The sequence below is a fragment of the Haliotis cracherodii genome, unplaced genomic scaffold, assembly GCF_022045235.1.
Source record: "Haliotis cracherodii isolate W230 unplaced genomic scaffold, xgHalCrac1.p SCAF_8, whole genome shotgun sequence".
Classification (NCBI taxonomy): Eukaryota; Metazoa; Mollusca; class Gastropoda; order Lepetellida; family Haliotidae; genus Haliotis; species Haliotis cracherodii.
Window position 1 is genome coordinate 58,621,050 of NW_027266341.1, and position 22,875 is coordinate 58,643,924.

At 39.6% G+C, this 22,875-nt stretch overlaps 1 protein-coding gene across 1 annotated transcript in view; it reads left to right on the plus strand.

The window, feature by feature from the left end:
- LOC139450680 (kelch-like protein 5) overlaps window positions 1-22,875 on the plus strand; it is a 182,761-nt gene that overhangs the window by 10,515 nt on the left and 149,371 nt on the right. The window contains exon 2 of the mRNA XM_071232484.1: window positions 19,678-19,757. The gene's annotated coding sequence lies outside the window, so the exon portion shown is untranslated. The remainder of the gene's footprint in view (window positions 1-19,677; window positions 19,758-22,875) is intronic.

Sequence of the window (22,875 nt, forward strand, 5' to 3'; positions counted from 1 at the left end):
TCATTTGCAGAGCTCCAGATAACTTTTTGAACAATTGAGTTTTTACTCTAGGGTTTCTATTTCAATTGGGTTATTACATTTTTGATTGGGTATCCAATATTTTTTCTCTCACCTACTCATCACTCTATTGGGTGTTTTACAAAATTAGTAAACATTTTAAGATTAAAGAAAAATGAAACAATGTTTTAGATGTATATAACCGTTCTAAATATATAGGCTTGACTCAGAAAGTAAATTAGCTCGTAATTGTGTTTCGGAAATTAGCTACTTTGTACATATGCTGAAAAAGTTTCATTGGGCATTTACACAAGCTGTTTTTATACATTTGAGTTTTTCATGTAATGCATGCATTTCTGTATGCAAGTTGATTAAAAGTAATTTGGTTTTGAACATGTTGAATATTTTGATATTTTATATTTTGAATGTTTTTTTTTAACGCAGATACACTACCTATCTGTAGCTCTGAATTTGAAATCAGCATAGGGAAAATTATTTTTTATTTTTAGAATCGAGAAGGGTATTGTGTGATATAAGATTTCATAGGTTAATGCTAGTCTAGTGAAATGTGTTTGTCACGTTTGACCCATTACTGATGATTTGTTATGGATTTGGTTGGCTATTCGTCATATATGGTATAAAGTAGAAATTATCATCAAATTATTTCATGGGAGTGTCATCTTCCGGGCCCATAATTTATAGCACTTGCCAAGGTATCAAGGCACATTGTATTAATTGTCGAATCCTTGTGTTGCAAACTGGGCTAAAATCAACCCAAATTATATTCATGATCATTGCATCTTATGCAGATCCCCACATAATGGAAGTTTTGTAGATTCACCTAAATTTTGAGTTACAGATAAGCAGCATATTTGTCCAAAAAAAATAAATAAATAAAAAAATATTCAAAACCCAATTATTTTCAACTAACTTGCATACAGAAATGCATGTATTAAATGAAAAACTCAAATGTATATAAACAGCTCGCGTAAATACCCATTGAAGCTTTTTCTAGCATGCGTACAAAGGAGCTAATTTCAGAAACACTATTACGAGCCTATTTACTTTCCGAGTCAAGCCTATATATTTAGAACAGTTATAAACATCTAATACATTATTTCAATTTTTTTTAAATCTTAAAATGTTAACTAATTTTGGAAAAAAAACAATAGAGTGATGAATAGATGAGTGAAAATGTATTGGTTACCCAATGAAAAATGTAATAACCCAATTAAAATAGAAACCCAAGAGTAAAAACTCAACTGCTCAAAAAGTTATCCTGAGCTCTGATGAATAATTTCTAAACCCAATGACAGAAACTTATCTTATCGTGCTTTAAGTTTCTCACGTAACAACCCTCAAAGGTCATCCTTTTTTAGTCACAGGTGGTTTTCTACTTTCGATCTACCAAAAGGTAAGGATGAATTGTTTTATTCCTCCTTATCGTTCTCTCAGCCAACCCAGTGACCTCAGATAGTCATCAAATTGTCAGTATTACTGATATAACCATCTGTTCGTATCTCTTAGTGTCATTTCCAAAGCTCACAATGTTGAAAGTATGGCTACGGTGATGAGTGCTTATCCTCATGTTGCCAGAACATCATCAATATCAGCCCCTGATCCGCCTGCTGAGGTGAGATGCAGCATCTTCTGTATGCAAGCCTTGAGTACAAAGGCAGGAATGTTTACTTCTTGTGTCTCGTTAATCAAGTGTTTCAAAGATGATGACGTTATCTTCCTGTGGCAATGATCTTCATCAACAATGATTGGCTCTCCAGCTTCAGGTGTCTTGTTGAGACTAAATATTACTTATTTGGTTAGTTCCCTATAGTGTTGAAAATACCATACTAAACATGCTTGCCAGCTGAGGACACGACCCTCCTCCAAGCCTTGCTACTCATACACTGACTTCTGGATGCTTGAGGGTCACTGAGTCATGTAATGGCCTTATCTTGATCTGCACCGGTACCGCACCATGACTCTCCATACCAATTATGAAAAGGGGCAAGTCTAACTAGAGTGAGTGAGTTTGGTTTTATGCTGCTTTTAGCAATATTCCAGCAATATCATAGCAGGGGACACCAGAAATGGCCTTCACACATTGTACCCATGTCGGGAATCAAACCTGGGTCTTCGGCATGACGAGTGAACTCTTTAACCACTAGGCTACCCGACCGCCCTCTAGAGTTATTCTTGAAGAGAGAAGTGTATTGTGTGACAAAAGACTTCATAAACTATATGTTAGCCTAATGTTACGTCTAGACTAACATATAGTCTCTGAAAGGAACATATTTTACAGAAAATATCAATTGTTAAATTATAGTTATAATATATGATAAAAAGGAGCCCAGAGATTTTCTTCACTTTCAGACACTGTGGTAATCTAGACTTACCAAATATTATAGACTTGCATGGGCTGTATTGGATTTAGTTGTTTCCGGGTCTGTATGACACGTATGACATAGCAATACAATAGATACCGTCCATCAGTCTTACAGGTTGGCTTATCCCCAGTTGTGGCTGAATATGTGTTGAATTCTCTGAGGTTATTGATTTGTTCTGGAGAAGGGACACTTTTCTTACTTACGAACATGGGCAACAATAAAAAATTCAGGTGTTAATTACGTTTTTGCTCAGGAAAGACTTAGGGAATTTAAAGTTGATCTGATGTGATTCCAGTGAAGAAACTGAAAAGTCCTGAAAAAGAGCTGTGTAAAATGGCTCAATCAGAGATTCCATCAATTGAGATTTGGGCAGAATCATGATGATATATTGATCAAAATTCCGCCAATACAATTAAATGAAATATATTACCCATTTTGTTAAAAAGATATTGCCTGTCATTTATACAAGATATTGACCGTGTGACCATTGTCACATATACATTCAAGTTAACATCAACGAATAATCACTCGTTCCCGCTTGTGTTTGGAACGTTGACAGATTTTGTGGAGTTTGGGTAATAAAATATTATGCATTCATCAAAACCAGTCGGACATGCTGATAATGATTTCTAATTTTAGACACCAATTAGCCGAGATAAGGCTTGGCACCTCTGTTAGGTTTCTGACTGACTGACAGAGCTGGAATATTGCTGACTGCAACGAAAAACAACCGTCACCCACACTCTGCCATGACTGACAGCACATGCTGGGGATGTCCCACGGGCTATCCATATAAAAACACAGAACTGTATTGACAGGACCAGAGTGTAACTGCTCTGCTTTTCATCCTCAGATTGGTACCACTCCATATTATCTCTTATCCATTACATCTGAAGGAGCTGAGGTCGTTCTTCACACCTGTTCCAAATACACCAATTTCCATTTCCAAAGTTCGAGGATATTCTTAGAGCTGATTCTTGACTTATAAAGGAGGTGGTGAATTATAAGCAAGATTTCCATAACTCATGCCTCACAGTTAATATGGTACCAAGTTCAAAATTTAATTTTCCATAATCATTTTGTTATGAGCCAGCAGATTATCTTATCAAACCTGAAGTGTCCTCACCATGCTCATCCTTATTGAGGCAAGGTTTATTAGCTTTACTTACCTACCTCACTGAGGCTGACAGCTGAGTGTAGTTTTATCCACATTAGTGTTGTGTACCTACCTCACTGAGCCTGATAGCTGAGTGTAGTTTTATCCACATTAGTGTTGTGTACCTGTTTCACTGAAGCTGATAGCTGAGTGTAGTTTTATCCACATTAGTGTTGTGTACCTATTTCACTGAGGCTGATAGCTGAGTGTAGTTTTATCCACATTAGTGTTGTGTACCTGTTTCACTGAGCCTGATAGCTGAGTGTAGTTTAATCCACATTAGTGTTGTGTACCTACCTCACTGAGCCTGATAGCTGAGTGTGTAGTTTTATCCACATTAGTGTTGTGTACCTATTTCACTGAGGCTGATAGCTGAGTGTGTAGTTTTATCCACATTAGTGTTGTGTACCTATTTCACTGAGGCTGATAGCTGAGTGTAGTTTTATCCACATTAGTGTTGTGTACCTATTTCACTGAGGCTGATAGCTGAGTCTAGTTTTATCCACATTAGTGTTGTGTACCTATTTCACTGAGGCTGATAGCTGAGTGTGTAGTTTTATCCACATTAGTGTTGTGTACCTATTTCACTGAGGCTGATAGCTGAGTGTAGTTTTATCCACATTAGTGTTGTGTACCTATTTCACTGAGGCTGATAGCTGAGTGTAGTTTTATCCACATTAGTGTTGTGTACCTACCTCACTGAGCCTGATAGCTGAGTGTAGTTTTATCCACATTAGTGTTGTGTACCTATTTCACTGAGGCTGATAGCTGAGTGTAGTTTTATCCACATTAGTGTTGTGTACTTAGTCATTGAGGCTGATAGCTGAGTCTAGTTTTATCCACATTAGTGTTGTGTACCTGTTTCACTGAGGCTGATAGCTGAGTGTAGTTTTATCCACATTAGTGTTGTGTACCTACCTCACTGAGGCTGACAGCTGAGTGTAGTTTTATCCACATTAGTGTTGTGTACCTATTTCACTGAGCCTGATAGCTGAGTGTGTAGTTTTATCCACATTAGTGTTGTGTACCTATTTCACTGAGCCTGATAGCTGAGTGTGTAGTTTTATCCACATTAGTGTTGTGTGCCTATTTCACTGAGGCTGACAGCTGAGTGTAGTTTTATCCACATTAGTGTTGTATACCTATTTCACTGAGCCTGATAGCTGAGTCTAGTTTTATCCACATTAGTGTGATGTGCCTATTTCACTGAGGCTGATAGCTGTGTCTAGTTTTATCCACATTAGTGTTGTGTACCTATTTCACTGAGCCTGATAGCTGAGTGTGTAGTTTTATCCAAGTCAAGGAACACGCTTGCTGCTATTATCAAGGGAAGCCAATTCTTATCACCTGAACTTGTTGTGGTGCACTCACACACACAGCATGTCAAGCCTGAAGTTTTATCAGGGAAAAGCAGTGTGAGCAGTGCAGGGTGAACAGATGCAGTATCAAATCCATCACCCACACTGACCCTGAGATCCCGCATGATAAGGGAGGTATTTGGGTAATCTGTGACATACATGTGCACCCAAAACAAACACATCCTGATTACCTGCATGCATACAGCATGGGATGTGTGATCCGTACTGAGACTTATGTATCCACTTCCATGTTTATTCCTCGCTGTTTGGAAGTCTGCTCGGCAGCTATACACACTTGTGAGTATATATTATGTATGGCTGATGAAGGAAGTTTGCAGAATTATTTATTTGTGTGTCTTTTGGATTCTGGTTTAAGTTTAATGTATTTATATTTCGCATTTACAGTACTCTGAAAGCAATTACAACCTGCGGGAGGGAGTGAAATGTTTTATGTTTGTTTGTTTGTTGTTTAACGCCACACAATATTCCAGCTATATGACAGCGGTCTGTAAATAATCGAGTCTGTCCTGGGCCCCTTTCCACAATCGTAGCACTAAGATGATCGTAACTTCCATACTTGAACCCAGGCTTATGAAAGCCGCAGCGCTAAGATCTCTTTACCTGGGGTCCTTGAGATTTGCTGCTGTAGTATTTGAATCAGAGGCCCCCCCTTAATATTTACCCTTAATCTGTCATACAGACACTGATACAAATATAACCAATACAGCCCATGCAAGTCTATAATGTTTGGCAAGTCTAGATTACAGTAGTATCTGAAAATGAAGAGAGTCACTGGGCTCATTTTATTACATTTTTATTAAGATAACTGAACAGCTGTTGTTTTTCTGTAAGATATGTTACTTTCAGAGACTAGATGTTAGTCTACTTTACCCTGAACAATGCAGCTTCATTATGACAAGGACCACTTGACCTTTGTGCATAATTTTGACCAGACATTGTTGTATGACATTGGGTGAGACCAGTTCCATGACTGACATGATTGATGTTTTTGATAGCTCAGGGGAATGTCAAGCTTGCAGCGATCACTAGACAGAGATTTCAATGTGTATGGGCACTAATTTAATCCTGGTCATTTTGATGTCTGAGGATCCTGAGGCTTAAGGATTTGTGATGGGTCGTTCTGACAGAAAACAGAGGGGATAACTTTAGCATTTAGCCAAAAACAAAAATGACCATGTTTTCTTGACAATACAGTGATAAAAACTAACAATGTCACTCCTTATAATGATAACATATAGTAAATCCATAAAAAATGGCTTATTTCTACTAGTCCTTATGACACCTTAACTATTGGGCAGTTTGTCCAGGACTAGGGCCACTTTCTAATGCTGCAGTATTCTTAGGGACCCCCAAATGTTTCTAGACCCTGAATGGGGAGTAAGGAAGGTCATGATTGGCCATCTTACCTTTTGATGAAGAACTTTGGCCCAGTGCTGAGAGAAGGAAACTATCTGATCCTAGAACCAACTGTTGTTGTTATTCATCACACTGCATACTGAACCTGCTGAACCTGCTGAAACAATACGCTGCAGTGTCAGACTCATTTCTTATGTTGGGCTGTAATCTTATGAAGACATCTAGACTAACATCTAGTCTCTGAAAAGAACATATCTTACAGAAAAAAAACAGTTGTTCAGTTATCTTGATAAAAATAAATTAAAAGGGAGCCCAGTGACTCTCTTCATTTTCAGATACTGCAGTAATCTAGACTTGCCAAACATTATAGACTTGCATGGGCTGTATTTGATATATATTTGTATCAGGGTCTGTAAGACAGACTAGAAGACATCCTATTACCTCATGTTAACAATAGGTGAGGTGAAATTGGGTATAACGTCGTGTCCCAAGATTATTGCACTTATATTGCGACGTGCATGTACGTGTGTGTGTTTGTGTGGCTGCTTGTACTAGTCCGGACTGATGCCGATTTATAGTGCTAGCTCACTGAGATACCATGCCACAGTTTAACATGAATACCCCACTCAGACACAGTATACACAGCACCGACCAGTCTTTGTTTTAGCCCCTTAATGCCGAGCACCAGACAGGGTAACAACAAGTACCATCTTTTAAACGTCTTTTGGTATGACACAGTCTGGGATCGAACCCCGGACCTTCCACTTTCTGGACGGACACTCTACCACTAGACCCTGGAAGCGGTCTCATGTTAATAATATTATCCAGTATATTTCTTTGGACACAATCACTAGCATATTTGCTGAACAAATTGAAAAACTTTGTATGATGTGAGCATGTTTTTTACCAGCCTGCCTATTCATATTTGCAGTTCTGTCCATTATGACTAGCATTCAAATAATTGTCTTACATAAAGCCCTTTGTATCAAAGTGTACAATCCAAGACAAAAAATAATTATAATCACATGAATTTACAGATTGATCAATCTTCAGACTCTCCTACATTTCAAGGCGGACAGGGTAGTGTTGTATTGGTGTCACATCTCCTGTTTGCTTTCATTTTGAATTTTCTATTCACTGTCACATTGCACAGAAGGTTCTAGAATGAAATTGAAGTTTTATAATGTTTATAATTATAAGTTACATTTTATGCCTTTTAGAGCTTTAGAAAAGCCTTTGTGGTCCATCTTCAGCCATATTAAACACTAATACACTTTAGTTCTTGTGTTTCTAAAAGTCACAGTAGGACAAATGAGATAAGTAAGATCATGATCGCAGTTATACCTTTATTTTGAGTGTATATGGTGTACGGAGGAGAGTTTATGGATTATAAAGTTTACTTCTTCATTATGAGGAACACAACGTTTAGGAGTATATACTGAGTCCTTCATCAGGTGATGAAACCTTGTGTTCCTCATAATAAGGATGCTGACATCCATGAATTCTCTTCCTTTATGTGTATCACTTCTAAATGCCTTCAATGACCTTATAGATGTAGTGTAAACATTCTGCAATAACCGTTGCCTTCTGACATGTTTCTTCCTGTTGCTTCAAGTCTCTGAAAGAAGAAAGATTTTGTAATCCTTCAAAAGTATTATTACTTGTTTTACCGATTTTCTCCCCAAAATGCTTGAAAAATGAAATAAAGAAACATCACTGTAAATTAAAAAGAATTGCTGTACTTTCACATCAGGTGAACATGGTGAAGCTGGCTGTAGTGATTGGGAAAACCAAACATAATCAAAATGTCAATGTAACTTTGAGATCAAAAGGTTGCTAGAGATGACTATTTCCATTAAAGAAATATAAACAGATTCGTAAATGAGTTACAAGAGACAGGCGTAGCAGGAAAAACTGGTAATTACTTGGTCTGGGCCAGTATGCCAGAGCCAGTGTGGACGAGGATGCCATTAGACAGGACATTGAAGGGACATATGAGACCATTGTTGCTGTTTATAAGGCAATCTGAGAATCAGTGATGTATCTCTGATGCAATGCCTGTCCTAACATAGATGTTGTAATAGCCTTTTTCCTGCTTTTTTTAGCCTTGATAATTATCCAGCAAAGTCTGTTGACTTCAATTCTGCCCTTAGCAGTCCTTGATTTGCTCAGTGTGATGAACACAATAAAACTTTTATTATGAGCGGCATTTGGTTTTAGAATAGTAACTTTAGTTACAAAACATGTGCCTTGTGTCCACCGAGATGGCCCAACTCTAATCTGCCCTATTGTCATGGCTGCGTACTTGGTCGAGTACTTCTCTGGCTACGAGTGGTACATATTGACTTCTCCACGAATGGTAATGAAATGGAAGAGAGTAGAAAAGTTAACACTGCTTGAGACAAATTTGATCGTTTGGCATTTTGATAGCAAGTTACGACTCTACGTAAAGTCTGGTGATTATTTTGTCTTGGCTATTTATTCTTGTGTGAAAGAGGATTACCAGGATTGTGTCTGCGGCATCGAGATGAGGGGATGATTAGCAATGTATCGATGAGAGAGACGAGAGAATTGGCCTGCGAAATCTTCATTGTATTGTCGGACTTGTCATCTCGCTTAGCAATATCCTAGCATTGATTTTAGCCTTTTTCGGCAGCGTAGAATTTATCTAAGTTCGTGTTTCCAGTAAGTTGGATTCTGAAATCGTGAAGGCGAAAATGCTGTATGTGGTAGAAGTGGATATCATAGAGGCGATCGCTCTGCTTGCAGCAGTTACCAAGATTGTTGGATCTGTGGGGATTTATATACAGAAGAAACTTTCCGGCTCGAACAAATGAGAATTGCAGAGGTTAATGTGGATAGGTGTTTTCTCAGTCTCTGAACCAGGAGTTTGTTGGATGGGTTTGCGGACACAGATGCTGATTTGTTAGATTAATTCAGAAAGTTAAAAAACGTAATGTGTTTTGGAAGCCAGGGACATACATCCTGAATGTTCTGGGCCTCTTTGCATTGAATCTTGTGCTGGTTTGGAGCACAGTGAGATCTCTGGAGGAATCACTCAAGATGAGCAAAGTTGGGGAAATCTTGTGCTGGCTGCCATCTGGTTTGTACATTTTTCTTTCACTATCTTTGTGATAAAGAATTAGTTCATCTTTCTTGTTGATTACCATGGGAATAGGTGATACTTATATTTATGGGGTTGTTGGTTTACATTGAAAGGCTGGATGGTCACAGTGGGTTCATGACAGAAGTGTCCTGTCGGTGAACTATAACTGGGTTGACACTGTCTCCAGTGGGTGAACTATAACCTGGGTTGACACTGTGTCCTGTGGGTGAACTATAACCTGTGTTGACACTTTCCAGTGGATGAACTATTACCTTGGTTGACACTGTGTCCAGTGGGTGAACTATAACCTGGGTTAACACTGTTTCCAGTGAGTGAACTATAACCTGGGTTGACACTGTGTCCAGTGGGTGAACTATAACCTTGGTTGACACTGTGTCCAGTGGGTGAACTATTAACTAGTTTGACACTGTGTCCAGTAGATGAACTATAACCTGGGTTGACACTGTGTCCAGTGGGTGAACTATAACCTGGGTTGACACTGTGTCCAGTAGATGAGCTATAACCTTGGTTGACACTGTGTCCATTGAATAAACTATAACCTGGGTTGACACTGTGTCCAGTAGATGAACTATAACCTGGGTTGACACAGTGTCCATTGGATAAACTGTAACCTGGGTTGACACTGTGTCCAGTGGATGAACTGTAACCTTGGTTAACACTGTGTCCAGTGGGTGAACTATAACCTTGGTTGACACTGTGTCCAGTGGGTGAACTATAACCCTGGTTGACACTGTGTCCAGTAGATGAACTATAACCTGGGTTGACACTGTCTTCAGTGGGTGAACTATAACCCTGGTTGATACTGTGTCCAGTTGGTGAACTATAACCTTGGTTGACACTGTGTCCAGTGGATGAACTATAACCTTGGTATACACTGTTTCCAGTGGGTGAACTATAACCTTGGTTGACACTGTGTCCAGTGGGTGAACTATAACCTGGGTTAACACTGTGTCCAGTGGATGAACTATAACCTGGGTTAACACTGTGTCCAGTGGGTGAACTATATCCTTGGTTGACACTGTGTCCAGTATATGAACTATAACCTTGGTTGACACTGTGTCCAGTGGGTGAACTATAACCTGGGTTGACACTGTGTCCAGTGGGTGAACTAGAACCTGGGTTAACACTGTGTACATCTGTTTAATGTTAACATGACTGTGATGGGTTGAAACAATGACAAGTGGGTTAATATAACTCTTATGTAAGTTCATGCTGCTGCCAGACTTATTATAGTAATACTTGGGTTGAAACAGGGTTCATGTAACTAATGAAAGCATGGTTTAAATCTCTGGTCAAGTCTGATAGATCGTTTACCAGGAACATGTGTTAAATCTTTGTGTGACTGCGTATGAGAATGCATATTTTTGGTTTTTAAGTTGTAATTCACTCACATTCATCAAACTTTCTTCTTGATGGTAGCTAAAATCCAGAACAAGACCAGCAATTGATATATCAGGGTTCCCCCTAGACTCCAATATCTGAGAGTCACCTTGACTCAGCCTATGAATTTTTGGGAGTCAAAAATATTTTTTGAGAGTCAAATGTTTTATTGTATGATTTATGAAAAACTAGACGTAAATTTTAAGATGTTTGCATATATTGTCTTCAGATAATGTTTATAAATTAAGTTCAGGTGAGTAATTGTAATATTTTCATTCCAAAGCTGGTAAACAACATAGATATTTTGAAATTGCTTCAGTCATGACACAGTCATTTATTTCTGGACGTATTTTTCCTTAATTGAGAGTCATATATGCAAGAATTCTGCGTCAGGGGAAACCCTGTATATTAAGAAGTGATGTTCCTGGAGTTGACAGGGCTAATTGATACATATGAACAAGGGGTCTACTGCCTCATGATAAGACTGATACCACCAGCCAGCTACAGATGCTGGGAAGTCAGACTGTGGTCGGCCTTAAGGTGAAACGGTTTAACAGGGTTAAGACTACATTAAGTGGATTATGAAAATAGAACATGTAGACAAGAGACACCAGAAGCTCAGAGAACCAAATTCAATTAGGCAGTCGGAACCCAGTTGGCAGAGCCAAATTAATCTTTAACAAGACTCAGCATTTTGCCTGTGGAATGGCAACAGGTGGACTTAATGCCATGTTCATTTGTTTTACCGTAGTTCCTGTAGTAATGTGCGACTCCTATAAACATTAAGGAGTTTGTTATAATCATTATTCGTACCAATGCACCTCTTCCCTTATATGACTGCGGATAAGCCAAATTTTGATCATAATGAGATAAAAAAAAGACAAGAGAAACAGCTTCCCACATTATGAAAGTGGATGACTGGTTTGTTTTTCAATATAATAACAACGTTTTTCATCTTATATTATTGAATATCTGCGAGTACCGTCACATGTCTTGCAGTCCGACTTCGCAGTGTTTTTTGCCTTTCACTTCCTGGTTCGGCTTATCTGCGGGTCATATCATTTCCTTTCATATTTGTTTGTTTGATGTTTAACGCCTCACTCAGCAATAACCAGATATGTGACGGTGGTCTGTAAATATTCGCATCTGGACCAGACAATCCAGTGATTGACATCATTAGCATCAATCCACACAATTTGGATACAATGACATGCATCAACCAAGTTAGCGAGTCTGATAAACTGATCTCATTTGTCGCCTCTTACGACATGCATAGTCGCCTTTTACGGCCAGCATCGGTTTCTGAAAACCTGTTCTTATCCGGATCTTCACAGGTCCATAATGAACTAGACAATTAAAATGTATTTGTAAAGAACATAATTTTCTGAGTTGTAAAACTTGTTCCTAATCCAATACATTTTTGTAAAATAAAGTATGTTTAAAGTAAATTAAACATGTTGAAGACCAGGGTTAGATTCCCCCAAAGGGGATGATGCATGAGGTTTTCCCCTGTGTTTCATTGTTTGTTTCTTGTTGAACGCCACATGCAGCAATATTCCAGTTATTTGACGGCGGTCTATTAATCATCAAGTCTGGACCAGACAATCCAGTAATTGACATTATGAGCATTGGACCACACAAATGAGATACGATGACATGAAATCAACCAAGTCCTCAAGCATATCCACTGATCCATTTAGTCATCTTTTACCACCAGGGGCCAGTGGTGTAGCCTCGTGGTTAAACCGTTCACTCATCATGCCGAAGACCCGGGTTGGATTACCCACATGGGGACAATGTGTGAAGCCCATTTCTGGTGTTCCCCACCATGATTTTTTTTACGTAAGACCATACTCACTGCTTCAACATTGTTAAAAGTGGGTAAAAAACACTCTCACTTTTTCTGACCCAGTGCGACTGCATGTTTCATGTTAATATATGCTTCTGTAATAAAAATATCCTCGATTATCCAGGGTATCCATTCTATTATAACATGTACCCCATCACCACCATTGCTTCAATTCAGAAGTGTCGTCACCATATCAGTCTTTGTCATCACTAACCTAGCACAGAATTTCACTCGCCCATCACCTTGTATTCAACGACCCACCAAATGCCTCTTCTGAATCCCAGTTTGGCATAGATCCACCTTCAGTATCATAACCCTGTATGAGCAAGCCATCAATATACTGTATCAAATCAAAGGCTGTTATCAATGACAGTATAGCTGGAAAAGCAGACTTACAGTTAGTCCCAGAAAAAAAGGTTATCATAAAAAAATATCTAATCCAAATCCAAATGGAGCCTAGAACAATGCTTAAATAGATGTGCCAAATCATTCTAGACTTGACTCGGACTCTCTGTTTTATATCCCCAGTTTGAAAAATGAGGGATAAAGAGAGCAGTATGTCTGGTCGTCAGCCATCCGTTTTTCGTTCCTGGAACAGAACTCAAATACCATTAAATATTTCTCGTTGAAAATTTCTATATAGATCAGTCTAGTGGTGAACTGGTGCCTTTGGATGATTTGGGATATCTATTTTATTCTTGGAGAAGTCCCAATGCTCCATGACAATCCAGGTTGTATTGAGAAGGCATGTAACATGGCGAGTTGAGTACTTGTTGAAGCGCTGCTTGTTTCAATCCTGAAATATCAGTTTAATATGATTGGAAAGCTGTTTTTTTGTGTCATTCATAATATATTCCAAAGAAGCTATTGTTGATAATTGGTCAAGGGTCCAGTTCTTAGCAATCTTAGCGCTACGATTGTCAAAAGTCTATGTTACGATTATGGTATAGCTACAATTGTCGTATATCTATATTAAAGTATGGGAGTTACAATCATCTTAGTGCCACGGTTGTTGCAAGTCTCTGTTAAAGTATGGGCCTTACGATCATCTTAGTGCCACGATGGTCGCAAGTCTGTGTTATGGGAGTTACAATCGTCTGCCACGATGTTTGCAAGTCTATGTTAAAGTATAGGAGTTACGATCATTTTAGTGCCATGATTGTCGCAAGTCTGTGTTAAAGTATAGGAGTTATGATCATCTTAGTGCCATGATTGTCGCAAGTCTATGTTAAAGAGTTACGATCATCTTAGTGCCATGATTGTCGCAAATCTATGTTAAAGTATAGGAGTTACGATCATCTTAGTGCCATGATTGTCGCAAGTCTGTGTTAAAGTATAGGAGTTACGATCATCTTAGTGCCATGATTTTCGCAAGTCTGTGTTAAAGTATAGGAGTTACGATCATCTTAGTGCCATGATTGTCGCAAGTCTGTGTTAAAGTATAGGAGTTACGATCATCTTAGTGCCATGATTGTCGCAAGTCTTTGTTAAAGTATAGGAGTTACGATCATCTTAGTGCCATGATTGTCGCAAGTCTCTGTTCAAGTATAGGAGTTACGATCATCTTAGTGCCATGATTGTCGCAAGTCTCTGTTCAAGTATAGGAGTTACGATCATCTTAGTGCCATGATTGTCGCAAGTCTCTGTTAAAGTATAGGAGTCACGATCATCTTATTGCCATGATTGTCGCAAGTCTATGTTAAAGTATAGGAGTCACGATCATCTTTGTGCCATGATTGTCGCAAGTCTCTGTTAAAGTATGGGAGTTACGATCATCTTAGTGCCATGATTGTCGCAAGTCTGTGTTAAAGTATGGGAGTTACGATCATCTTAGTGCCATGATTGTCGCAAGTCTGTGTTAAAGTATGGGAGTTACGATCATCTTAGTGCCATGATTATCGCAAGTCTCTGTTAAAGTATAGGAGTTACAATCATCTTAGTCCCATGATTGTCGCAAGTCTCTGTTCAAGTATAGGAGTCACGATCATCTTAGTGCCATGATTGTCGCAAGTCTCTGTTAAAGTATAGGAGTCACGATCATCTTAGTGCCATGATTGTCGCAAGTCTCTGTTAAAGTATAGGAGTCACGATCATCTTAGTGCCATGATTGTCGCAAGTTTCTGTTCAAGTATAGGAGTTACGATCATCTTAGTGCCATGATTGTTGCAAGTCTCTGTTAAAGTATAGGAGTTATGATCATCTTAGTGCCATGATTGTCGCAAGTCTCTGTTAAAGTATAGGAGTTACGATCATCTTAGTGCCATGATTGTTGCAAGTCTCTGTTAAAGTATAGGAGTTATGATCATCTTAGTGCCATGATTGTCGCAAGTCTCTGTTCAAGTATAGGAGTTACGATCATCTTAGTGCCATGATTGTCGCAAGTCTCTGTTCAAGTATAGGAGTCACGATCATCTTTGTGCCATGATTGTCGCAAGTCTCTGTTAAAGTATGGGAGTTACGATCATCTTAATGCCATGATTGTCGCAAGTCTGTGTTAAAGTATAGGAGTTACGATCATCTTTGTGCCATGATTGTCGCAAGTTTCTGTTAAAGTATAGGAGTTACGATCATCTTAGTGCCATGATTGTCGCAAGTCTATGTTAAAGTATAGGAGTTACGATCATCATAGTGCCACGATGGTCGCAAGTCTATGTTAAAGAGTTACGATCGTCAAAGTGCTAAATCGCTCTGTGGAACAGGACCCAGGGTATTTATCATAATACTGACTAACATATTGTCTCTGAAATGATAATATTTTACAGAAAAACACAGTTGTTAAATTATCTTAATAAAATATAATAAAAAGGAGCTCGGAGACTTTCTTCATTTGCAGTGATCTGGACTTACCAACTATTATAGACTTGCATAGGCTGTGTTGGATATATTTGTTTCAGGGTCCGAGACAGACTAATCATCCTAGAATGAATGTAGATATAGTACCCTTGATAATTGGGGATGCCAGGATGTTACATAAAGGTAAAACGTCTCATCATCCACTAATGTGTGATAACGGTAACACTTTCCCCCTAGGGTTCGGGTAGGTCTCAGTTCAAACAATTACTGCATGGAAGGCATGGCAGAACATGAATGAGTTATTGACCGATAAACGTCAAACAAGCACATTGTATATTGATATCTCTAGCCCTTCCATGCTGGGAACTGCTCTTGTAATGTATTTCCCTCGAAGTATTTTAAATGTGTCCCCTGTGTAGCAAAGACTCTGTGTGTTTATTGCTGTGTCAGTTTACATCTAATTGCTTTAACATGATCAATAACAAATGTTAAAGGTTATATTAGATTATTTCCAGTACATAATATATTTCTCTTCATCTATTCCTTTGCTGCTTTGAAATGTATTTCGTAAACATCGTAAAACTATTTGCAGCAGTTAATTGCCCTCATTCCATGACTTACAAACAGGAGGATGTCATGTACGTTTAAAAAACAAAGCATGTCAAGAATCAAGTATCAGGAATATTTTATTGTACAAAAACGCCCACATGGGACCTGTACAAAAATAGAGTATTTATATGGTGTAGAGATAAGAACATGATATATATATTTATACATAACATAAATGCATGAAAACATGATGGAAATGGAAATATCAGGTGATGGAACCCTATCCATATGTTGATTTATACAAGTTTTTAAAATGTTGGCAACGTTCATCAGGGCAAATGTGGGAGATAAAGGTAACGGGTTGTGCTTTGTGCACACATTGTAATGGCAGATACAGACTTTGGGACCGAAGAAGAAGAAGAAGAAGAGTGAGTGAGTGAGTTGGGTTTAACGCCGCTTTTAATATTATTCCAGTTATATCGCGGTGTGTCAGCTTAATGTGGGAGGAAAGCCCGAAGTGATGCAGGTCTCAGACGTTTACCACTTTGGTGAAACCCACGAGCACGGGTATGGTGCTGACAAACCTAGAAACGTAATCAGGGCGAACCGAGATTCAAACCCATAATCATAGGTTTCTGGCGTGCCCAAGGGACGCAACTCTGCACAGCGAATCGCGGCGCCTTAGACGACTGGGCCACCCGTGCCCCCAAGAAGAAGAAGAAGAAGAAGAAGATTTATAGTACAAAACACCCACAAGGGGCAGGGTACAAAACATGAACATGATTAATTAAAACATTGATATACAAAACAGAATACAAATATTTCTGTGATTATTTTGTTAGGAAGGAGAGGCAGATTTTCTTTGCCTGAACATAGGCCTTATGTAGGCCTTAGCTGAAACACGTTTTAAAAACAAAGCCCTGAATCAAGATTTTGCAATGGTGTTAAACGTTTGTAAAGGAAATGTAGGTGTTTGGTACTCGTGTTAAATGTTTTAGAAGTGGGCAGGAAAATACCATAGTTTGCCTCACCCTTGTATCAGCCCATTTCAGCATGCCAAGATAAGGCAAGGAGGCAGTGATTGGCCACCCTGACTGATATGATGAAGAGATGATGAGCAAGCACCTGCCACACTCAATACACTGATCCTTGTGTGATTGACAAGCCAGGTTGCAGAGATGTGCATCTCTGGGAAGCACACAAACAATAACATAAACATCTCCTTAGGTAGAGCATGGTCACTGATCCCCATTTTTGCAAACTTGCAAGTATCTTTTTGGTTCTTTGATTTGAGAAGTTCTTTTCTTCAAATGTTCTACATAAAGATTAATTAGGAAGTTAATGTTGTGACACATGATGGATGAGGTAGGGAAGAAGTCGTGAATGTAATATATCTCTGTTTAGAGATAGCATACTGTAAATAACTTTTCGTGTGATTCTTGTTTTCTTCTATTTGAATTGGCCTCTCAGTGCTCATGAATGGGCAACCACACTGTTTTATATACAGTTGTTTACTGATTCCAAACTGATGAATAGTTGGATTTAATGTTGCAATCACATTTTTTCAAGATCACCTCAAAGATTTAAAGCATACAGTTCATATGATTGTCTGAAGTAATGACTGAAGCATATTGTTCATGTGATAGAAGTAATCACGGAAACATATTGTTCATATGATTGTCTGAAGTATTCACTGAAGCATATCATTCATGTGATAGAAGTAATCACTGAAACATATTGTTCATATGATTGTCTGAAGTAATCACTGAAGCATATTGTTCATATGATTGTCTGAAGTAATCACTGAAGCATATTGCTCATATGATTGTCTGAAGTAATCACTGAAGCATATTGTTTGTATGATTGTCTGAAGTAATCACTGAAGCATATTGTTCGTATGATTGTCTGAAGTGATCACTGAAGCATATTGTTTGTATGATTGTCTGAAGTAATCACTGACCCATATTGTTCATACGATTGTCTGAAGTAATCACTGAAACATATTGTTCATACGATTGTCTGAAGTAATCACTGAAACATATTGTTCATACGATTGTCTGAAGTAATCACTGAAACATATTGTTCATACGATTGTCTGAAGTAATCACTGAAGCATATTGTTCGTATGATTGTCTGAAGTAATCACTGAAGCATATTGTTCATATGATTATCTGAAGTAATCACTGAAACCTATTGTTCATATGATTGTCTGAAGTAATCACTGAAGCATATTGTTCATATGATTGTCTGAAGTAATCACTGAAGCATATTGTTCATATGATTGAAGTAATCACTGAAGCATATTGTTCGTATGATTGTCTGAAGTAATCACTGAAGCATATTGTTTGTATGATTGTCTGAAGTGATCACTGAAGCATATTGTTTGTATGATTGTCTGAAGTAATCACTGACCCTTATTGTTCATACGATTGTCTGAAGTAATCACTGAAACATATTGTTCATATGAATGTCGGAAGTAATCACTGAAACATACTGTTCATACGATTGTCTGAAGTAATCACTGAAGCATATTGTTCATATGATTGTCTGAAGTAATCACTGAAGCATATTGTTCATATGATTGTATGAAGTAATCACTGAAGCATATTGTTCGTATGATTGAAGTAATCACTGAAGCATATTGTTCATATGATTGTCTGAAGTAATCACTGAAGCATATTGTTCATATGATTGTATGAAGCAATCACTGAAGCATATTGTTCATATGATTGTATGAAGTAATCACTGAAGCATATTGTTCATATGATTGTCGGAAGTAATCACTGAAGCATATTGCTCATATGATTGTCTGAAGTAATCACTGACGCATATTGTTTGTATGATTGTCTGAAGTAATCACTGACCCATATTGTTCATACGATTGTCTGAAGTAATCACTGAAGCATATTGTTCATATGATTGTCTGAAGTAATCACTGAAGCATATTGTTCATACGATTGTCTGAAGTAATCACTGAAACATATTGTTCATATGATTGTATGAAGTAATCACTGAAACATATTGTTCATACGATTGTCTGAAGTAATCACTGAAGCATATTGTTCATATGATTGTCTGAAGTAATCACTGAAGCATATTGTTCATATGATTGTATGAAGTAATCACTGAAGCATATTGTTCGTATGATTGAAGTAATCACTGAAGCATATTGTTCGTATGATTGAAGTATTCTCTAAAGCATATAGTTTGCATGATTGTCTGAAGTAAGAATTAAGGCATGTTGTGTATGGTTGTTTGCAGTAAGGATTGAAACATTTTTGCATATGATTGTCTGAAATAAGCATTGAAATATGTTTTACATATGAGCTACCTTCTTGTGTTTTATGAATGTGTATAACATGAGTATTGAGAGGACAGTGTAGAAAGAAGACCTGGAAGACTGTCAACAACACTCACAAACTATACAAACTAACTACCAATTACAACACTAAATGACAACTTGGGTCTACAGTTTTTATCAACACTGTGGAGTTCGTGAATATCTGTACCCTCCATTTAACCCACAGCTAGGCCTCTGCTGATAGACTGATAGGATGATTAGGGGCAGGAGATAGAAGCTGGGTTTGTTTGATATGCCTAGAGCCACACTTGCCCCTACCTCTCCCCCTCCCTTCACAGGGAATTAGAGGAAGTCCTTGACTCTGGCCAGAAGCAGTGGCTACATCCATGTCTTGTGCTTGTTACAGAAATTGGCAATGACATTGATGGGAAGATTGGCAGAGAAGCAGGTCACAGTACCACTCTGAGCATCAACAACTTCTGGAAGGTAGGTACATACTCTTCTCCCTTGCTTCACTGCAGCAACCCCTGGCGTTTCAGGTTAGAATAGGTCGCCAGCAACCCAGGGTTGGAAGAGGCAATGTCGGGTGGTCTGGCTGGCAACTTGGTTGACTGTGTGTCCTAGTACCCATCTCATAATATCAGCCACTGCTTGTCTGGCCCAGACTTGATTATTTACAGGGCACTGTCATATAGCTTGAATAGTGTTCCGTGTGGCATTAAACAACAAACAACAAAGCTTCATCGGTTTCAGGTAGCCAACAGGACCAATGCTGGAAATACTGGTCCAACTAAACAATGCTATAGACAACTGCAAAGAAAGATTTCACAGATTGATATCGGAAATAAGCAATTTCATTCCTTTTATTGTGGTCAAAGGTTACATTAGAAGACCTATGTATGTTATATATTTACCACTAGATATCAAGATCACCTCTATTTTAAAGTGACTGGTCCTGATCTTTGTTTGAATTTTTTGTGTAGTGGGCCTGTCTGTTTGGCCCAGCTTCATTGTCACAATGTGACATTTTCAGGTGCAACACGTTGATGTTATGTCTTGAATTTTCAATGCCAGATCTACCCTGAGCTCGGTTTCAGTGTCATTTTTTATGTCTTTCTTGGAAAGGCTTTTTAGATCTTTAATATTACTTGATTCACAGAAGATATGGATCCGTCTTAGTCTGTGTAGGCTGTGTGCTTGTGGCAAAAGTCACAGACAACCATCTTGAACTTCTCAACACCATAAAGTATTCAGGCATATTAAGCTGAAAATATCTCCCCAAAATTGTATTTCTTGAATATCAATTGCTGGGCATTGTTTTAGAAGTTAACAGTGTGGCAGAAAGTCACTGACTTACTCTTGTTTATTGATCAGGATTATTGTGATAATGTCTTGTAACATATGAACGTGAGGATGACGAACAGATGGAATGGATCATGTACGAGAACATAATATGGACTCCTGCATGGTCAAGTAGCCAGCATGTTCCAAACATCTTTGTCTGGTCACTGGAGTACACGGAGAAACTATCGATCCCCAGTGCATGATGGGAAGTAGGAGTCATTTCGGGAACTGACCCGAATTGACCTCAACTAACCTATTGTCCACTTCATTCATCAACACAGCCTGGAAATGACTTCCTGTGGCGTGGACTGTCCAGCACTCATTAGTTTAATTACAAGTGAGATGACCGGCCACTTATATTGATCCGTGGGTTGTGGGAGGAGGTCGTGGGAGGTTGTTGGGGTGCTGCTTCCTGATGCAGTTGTCTTGGTGTAGCAGCAATGTTATCACGGAATGTCTGGTATTCTGTATGTAGCAGCAATAACATGCCATAAGTCAGAACACTGGCAACAACACAATGTGTAACGTGTATGGATCTTGCATGCATCTTGCCTGTGTCTTGTATGTATCGTGTATATGTTTGAATCGTGCCTGTGTTCACCCAGCAGTGAATGGGTACCCAGTAGGATGAGATGGTAACGTTAACCTTCGAGCACCTCACAAGCAGCTTGGGTATACTCCCCAGGAACATGAGAATGAAAATCGTTTGCACACTAATCCGTTGACCGGGGTAAAAACGTAGCACTTTGAGCATGCTTTGGGACGCAGATTTGGCGTGTTGTTGTTGTTGTTGTTATTATTATTATGTGCTGGTATGTGGCTTGTAAATGTATTGTAGGTACCTGGTATTTGTGGTATGCATGTCTTGTACATACCATGTACATATCTCCAGACAAGCACTAATGTCAGTTGATGGTCTCCCTGGCCAGGGTTCTTGCTAGGGCAAGGGAGGGTGAAACTAGGAGGGTCTGTATCAGGCTGCCCTGTCAAGGGAGGGTGAAACTAGGAGGGTCTGTATCAGGCTGCCCTGTCAAGGGAGGGTGAAACGAGGAGGGTCTGTATCAGGCTGCCCTGTCAAGGGAGGGTGAAACAAGGAGGGTCTGTATCAGGCTGTCCTGTCAAGGGAGGGTGAATCAAGGAGGGTCTGTATCAGGCTGCCCTGATAAGGGAGGGTGAAACGAGGAGGGTCTGTATCAGGCTGCCCTGTAAAGGGAGGGTGAAACGAGGAGGGTCTGTATCAGGCTGCCCTGTCAAGGGAGGGAGAAACAAGGAGGGTCTGTATCAGGCTGCCCTGTCAAGGGAGGGAGAAACAAGGAGGGTCTGTATCAGGCTGCCCTGTCAAGGGAGGGAGAAACAAGGAGGGTCTGTATCAGGCTGCCCTGTCAAGGGAGGGAGAAACAAGGAGGGTCTGTATCAGGCTGCCCTGTCAAGGGAGGGTGAAACAAGGAGGGTCTGTATCAGGCTGCCCTGTCAAGGGAGGGTGAAACTAGGAGGGTCTGTATCAGGCTGCCCTGTCAAGGGAGGGTGAAACGAGGAGGGTCTGTATCAGGCTGCCCTGTCAAGGGAGGGAGAAACAAGGAGGGTCTGTATCAGGCTGCCCTGTCAAGGGAGGGTGAAACGAGGAGGGTCTGTATCAGGCTGCCCTGTCAAGGGAGGGTGAAATGAGGAGGGTCTGTATCAGGCTGCCCTGTCAAGGGAGGGAGAAACAAGGAGGGTCTTATCAGGCTGCCCTGTCAAGGGAGGGTGAAACAAGGAGGGTCTGTATCAGGCTGCCCTGTCAAGGGAGGGAGAAACAAGGAGGGTCTGTATCAGGCTGCCCTGTCAAGGGAGGGAGAAACAAGGAGGGTCTGTATCAGGCTGCCCTGTCAAGGGAGGGTGAATCAAGGAGGGTCTGTATCAGATTGCCCTGTCAAGGGAGGGAGAAACAAGGAGGGTCTGTATCAGGCTGCCCTGTCAAGGGAGGGTGAAACAAGGAGGGTCTGTATCAGGCTGCCCTGTCAAGGGAGGGTGAAACTAGGAGGGTCTGTATCAGGCTGCCCTGTCAAGGGAGGGTGAAACGAGGAGGGTCTGTATCAGGCTGCCCTGTCAAGGGAGGGTGAAACAAGGAGGGTCTGTATCAGGCTGCCCTGTCAAGGGAGGGTGAAACAAGGAAGGTCTGTATCAGGCTGTCCTGTCAAGGGAGGGTGAAACGAGGAGGGTCTGTATCAGGCTGCCCTGTCAAGGGAGGGTGAAACAAGGAGGGTCTGTATCAGGCTGCCCT